Source organism: Elephantulus edwardii, unplaced genomic scaffold, assembly GCF_000299155.1.
Source record: "Elephantulus edwardii isolate Elephantulus edwardi_28Jun2011 unplaced genomic scaffold, EleEdw1.0 scaffold00049, whole genome shotgun sequence".
In the NCBI taxonomy this organism is placed as follows: domain Eukaryota; kingdom Metazoa; phylum Chordata; class Mammalia; order Macroscelidea; family Macroscelididae; genus Elephantulus; species Elephantulus edwardii.
The window spans coordinates 18,320,956-18,326,955 of NW_006399799.1; the positions used below are offsets into that span (position 1 = coordinate 18,320,956).

General features: G+C 50.9%; 1 pseudogene; it reads left to right on the forward strand.

The window, feature by feature from the left end:
• Nucleotides 1-3,657: 3,657 nt before the first annotated feature.
• LOC102845277 lies at nt 3,658-6,000 on the forward strand (annotated as a pseudogene).

Below are 6,000 nucleotides of genomic sequence, written 5' to 3' on the forward strand. Positions count from 1 at the left end.
AACACAAATACAAGACACCTCTGGTTTCCTCAGTTGTTCAGCAAGCTTTGTCTCATAGCAGTAACAAGTCAGCTCTTTCTTCAATTGGCCAGTAAGCAGAACCTTTAATTCTGGCTCTGTCTTCAGGACTCCTTTGGCCTATGCCTTACCACAGTCTCCCCACAGTGTGGCTCTCTTATGTTGACTCCACAACTGTTGATGCAGGAGACACTGATCAAATGTTGAACTATGTGTCAGCAGATGAAGCAGCTGGAGACCAAACCCCAGAGTGGGCTAAGGCAAAGGCTAGAAAAGCTGTTTCCAGAGTCCTAGCACCCCACCCAGGATCCAGTTAGGAAGGGAGAAATGGAGTAGGGCTTCTTGTGTGGGTCTACAGACAATCTCATTTGCACATAATTGGGAAAAACTATAGACAATGGAGCAGAGCGTGGAGTTGAGGGAGGTATCATGGCCTAGAGAAAGGCAGAAGCTAGTATTGTCTCTGTACTCATCTCCCTTCCTCTGTCCAACATAGAGTGGGATGGGCTTGGTCAGAACCAAGGACAGTTCCTCAATAGCTGCTGGTCTTTCCTCCATTACTGAGACAGTCTCCCATTCTATAGCCTTAGCCTTATTTTCATCTACTTTTCAGATACGCTAGTGCTGAACATCAGAACAGAGTTCTCATTCTTACCTTGGAATCTTCAGTCTCTTTGGAAGTGGTGGTGCAATCAGTCACTTCTACCTACATCTCACCTCCCCTATTCCTTTCCCAACCTTTGTACAAGTTTCATACCCTTTTCATCCTGGTCCAGCTTCTCCATGAGCAAGCGTCCTTTTCCTTCAGTCATCTGCTGCCCTCTGAAATCATTCTGTACCCTTTAGTCTACTTAGGAGTCTCACTTTACTCGTTTGATTTCTCATTTCTCCTGCAAGATGTGAAGACGCTTCACATACATTTAATCCTTTTCTCCTCCTACATAGCATCCATGTGTCTCTGCCCTCCCCATGCTGAATATGCTATATATTGTTGTTGTGAGGTACTATCGAGTCAACTACAACCATAGTGACTTTCCCCCCCCCCTTTTTTTATTTTATTGGGACAAAGCATATTGGGGGTACGAGGAGGTGAGGGTTGGGGGCAGAAGGGTGGGGATGGACAGGGATGCAGTTGCAGAGCTGCAGAAATTGGTTGGTGGGGGGAGCAGGTGAAGGAAATAAAAAGGATCCAGTGGGGACCAGATGCTACAGGAAAATGACAAGCATTTTCCAATGGTAATTAAATCAACTGTCTTATTGATTTGGGAACTGGATGCTGACTCTCTGGCTTCTTCATGCTAAACAGGGGCATTGATGTGAAGGGGGAAGGGAGGACACTTTATCACCTTACTGGTGATCTTGGGTTAAGGCTGCTTGCCTTCTTGTTCTGTTAGAAGATATTTTCCTGTCATTTGCTCTCCTCTGGACTGCAAAGTGTTTTCCCAGGTGGGTCCAGTGGGGATGGCTGATTGAACCCAGAGGCTCCATCCTCCTTTGCTTCTTTAGCTGGCAGTTGTATTTCCTTTTTGTCACTGGCACTGGGTTCAGGGTCAGGTCTGAAGTAAAACTCAGTTGTAAGGTTACCTATAGGAAAGGGAGCAAACCTAGAGAGAACAAACTTGTGAGTTACAAATAGAGGGGTTTTGGGGGTGTTGCTTTCAGGTTTACTGGGGGAGAGGATGGCAGAAAGTAGCCTAGATAAAATTCTCTGGATACCCTAGGCATTTTTTTTTCCTATCCAGGGGTCAGATGGCACAATCTGGGGACTGAGGAGCTCACCCTGAGGGCCATGATGGCTCGACCCGGGCAGAGGGCCGAAGATGGCCCACCCCGGGCCGAGGGCCGAAGACGGCCCGCCCCGGGCAGAGGGCCATGACGGCTCACCCCGAGCTGAGGGCCGAAGACAGCCCGTCCTGAGCAGGGTAGCACCCCCAGTGGGCTGGCTGGTACACTCCCCCTCTAATTGCCCCCCCCCAATCTGGTCCCTTCCCCTGGCCAAGGACTCTGTGGCCAGGGACAGCATCTCCAATTCCAGCACCACCACTCCCCCCCCATAAGTGGTCATACTATAATTTGAAGTAGGTGTCACTGCCCTCCCCCTTTATAAATGGCAAAGGGAACCTGAGAATTGTGAACAGGCTCCCCCCAGGTCTAAACAGCTTTTGGCAGAAGCATTCAACCGATCAAATTATGTGGTGCATTTAGGATGTCAGTCCTCTTGGACATGCTGCCACTGTTAAGTGTCATCAAGTAGACAACTCACAGTGACTTTCAGCAATCCATTGTATAGGTGATCATCTCTGGTTTTCCAAGGAAACTCAAACCTGTAGACGGGTGGGGGGTGGGGCGCACGCCCTATCTTCCGTGCGGGCGGCCGGCGGGTGCGCACCACCCCCCAGAGTGGGTGACTGGCGGGTGCTCGCCATCTCCCGTGCATCATCTCCCACGCAGGTGGCCAGTGGGTGCCCGTCATCTTGCGCATGGGCAACTGGCAGGCACGCGTCATCTTGTGTGCGGGCAGCTGTTGGGGGTGGGTGCGCGCCATCCCCCAGTGCAGGCAGCCAGCGGGCACACATCATCTCCCACATGGGCATAGTGACTTTTTGAACAATGAATCCGAACGTTGCCCTATCCTGGGCCATCCTCACAATCTCCATGTTCACGCCCTTTCTTGCAGTCACTGTCAATCCATTTCACTGAGGATTGTCCTCTCTTTTGCTGATCCTCCACCTTTTACTAGCTGTTATAATGGATGATGATTGTGGATCCAAGTAAAATGAAATTGGCACTTCCTCTGAGATTTTTCTTTTGGCAATCCATTATATATTCAATACTCTTCTCTAGCACTACAATTTGAAGGCACCAATTTCTTTTTCAGTCTCCCTTATTCATTGTTCAACTTTGGGTTGGATAATAAGCAATTGAAAATACCATGGCTTTGGCCAGTTGCACCTTAGTCTTTAAACTGAGACACTTGCTATCCCATGATTTCCTTGATAGCCCTTGACAGCACATTTTCCCAGGACAACACATCTTTTGATTTCTTGACCATTGTCAGCTTGCCATATTGTGGTTTGTGAGTTTTTTTCTGATGCTAGAAGTTATGCCATTAGTATTTCAAATACCAACAGGGTCACCTATGCTGGACAGGTTTCAGCTGAGCTCCTAGACTGAGAAGCAGGGCTAGCCATCTACTTCTGACATGACCTTTGAGCTGTGGTGCTGGAGAAGAATCTTGAATATATCATGGCCTACGAAGAAAACAAATCTGTCTTGGAGAGGGTGAAGCCAAATTTCTCCTTGGAGACTAGGATTATGAAGCTCCTTCTCACATACTTTGGGCACGTGGCCAGGAAGAACTGGTCCATGGAGAAGGACATCATGTTTGGAAGGGTGGAAGGACAGCGTAGGAGAGGAAGATCCTGGATGAGATGGATTGATATAGTAACTAGGAACAATGGGGGTAGGTGTGTCAGTCAAGTGAGACTGGCTCAGGACAGGGCAGGCTTCAGAGCTGCTGGCCCTATGGTCACTATGAGTCATAGGCAACTCAATGAAACGTAACAGGCCATAAGACTATACTTTCAGGGATCATTTCTATAATTGTTACTAGAGAAGTTTCTCTGACCATCACAGTAAATGAGGTAATAGAGGTAGCTGTGTCAGAGACAGATTAGCTCAGAATAGGGCAGAGTTCAGAGCTATTTATAAGATTGTTATGAGTTGCAGTCGACTCAATGGCACATAACAATAGCCAACAACAAGCTACTGTGAGGGATGATTGTGGGTCCCAGTAAAATGAAATTGACAACATCAATCTTTTCTCTGTCCATAATGATATTGTCTGTTGGGATACGCCAGCCTTGAGCCAGCCACTCACAAGTACGCAGGCGTGCTCAGTGGCTTCTGGTGCTGTCTGTACCTTCTCCTCTCCAGACATCAGCAGCCGTTGGGCCCCACGTTGCACCGGGCCCTCTGGAGACTGAGAGGGAAACAGTGCGGCCAGGAGCCCCCTTGGGCTTGGCACCCTACACTTTGGCCTCCGTGAAGAGGATGACGCAGAAGAATTGCCAAAAAAGGGGCCAGTTGGCCATTGCACCCGGCCTGCAGGGAAGGAGAGTGTTCGGGTCAACAACCAGTTCAAGCTGATAAACAGCGACGAACTTGAGGAGGAGCCTGTACCAAACGGGGACAAGCCTGACTCTGTGCCTGCTGATACTGTGGTTTCAGGGAACAAAGAGAGAACCAGGCATGGCTATACAGAGGCCAAGGTTACTGGAGATGCAACTGGCAAGACAGCAGGTGCTGAGCAGCAGTCGGCTCCAAGCAGCAAGCTCCGCAGGAAGAGAAAGAAACACAGGCATAAGAACAGCGGGCTGGGAGAGGCCGAGGAAAGTGACCTGGAAGATATTGACCGTCTTGTAGAGGATTGAGGAAGATGGCGGCTTGGCCCAGCCTGACCCTCCGCCCGTGAACTCCAGGAAGCATGTTCTCAGTGTGGAGCACAGACACCTGAATCCAGATACAGAACTGAAGAGGTTCTTTGGTGCTCGGGCAATTCTTGGGGAACAAAGGCCTCGGCAGAGACAGTGTATACACCCCAAATCCATGTGGCTGACGACCCCCGAGATTACCTGGCCCCGGTATTCCAAACCAGGCCTCTCGATGCAGCTGCTGGAGACCAAGAAGGGCCACTCTTCGTTTGCATTCGAGCACAGCGAGGAGTACCAGCAGGTGCAACACCGATTCCTTGCAGCTGTGGAGTCCATGGAACCCAACAATATTGTGGTCCTGCTCCAGACCAGTCCATACCATGTTGACTCATTGCTGCAGCTCAGTGATGCTTGCCGGCTACAGGATGACCAGAAAATGGCCCGAGACCTTGTGGAGAGGGCTCTGTACAGTCTGGAGTGTGCATTCCACCCTCTCTTCAGTCTTACTAGTGGGACCTGCCAACTAGATTACTGCAGACCAGAGAACAGGAGCTTCTACCTGGCACAGTACAAACACATGACCTTCCTAGAGAAGAGGGGCTGCCTACGCACAGCCCTTGAGTACTGCAAGCTCATCCTGAGCCTGGAGCCGGACGAAGACCCCCTGTGCATGCTGCTGCTGGTGGACCACCTGGCACTGCGGGCCTGCTGCTATGAGTACCTCATCTGCCTCTTCCAGGACTGGGAGCCTCATCGGAACCTCTCCCAGCTCCCAAATTTTGCCTTCTCTGTGCTGCTGGCATACTTCCTGTTGAGCCAACAAGCCAACTGCTCTGAGCAGGAACTGAGCACTGACCGGGAGCAGGCCTCATTGGTAATCTGTCAAGCACTCACCATGTTCCCTGGAGTCCTCATGCCCTTGCTGGAGTTCTGTAGCGTGCGGCCTGACTCCATCGTCGCCAGCCACCCATTCTTTGGACTCAATGCCCAGATCAGTCAGTCACCTGCACTGAACCAGCTGGTCAGCCTGTACCTTGGGAGGTCACATTTCCTCTGGAAAGAACCTGCCATCATGAGCTGGCTTGAAGAGAATGTCCACAAGGTCATTGATGCGGTGGACTCTGGGGACCCTGCTGTGGGTGCTTGTGAGAACAGGCGCCGGGTGCTCTACCAGGGGGCACCTAGGAACATCCACTGCCACGTGGTCCTCTCAGAGATCAAGGAGGCCATCGCCACACTGCCCCCCGGCAAACTCCTGTTGGCCAGGCAAACACAGTGGCCCTCTTCTTCCGATCCGTGTTGCCGAATTACGCCATGGAGGAAGATCGAATGCAGGAGGACCGTCTGGACCAACAAGCAGGAGGTGTTGCTGGTGGCCTGGACTATGTCCAGGGAGGGCTTCAATAGACTGATGATGGCCATGCAAGAAATGATGGCCAACTTCCAGTTCAACGACCTGGACCTGCCTCACCTGCCTTGCCTCGAGAACCTGGAGGATTTTATGGGGGATGAGGAGGATGACGAGAGCGAGGACCAAGATGAGGGGTAA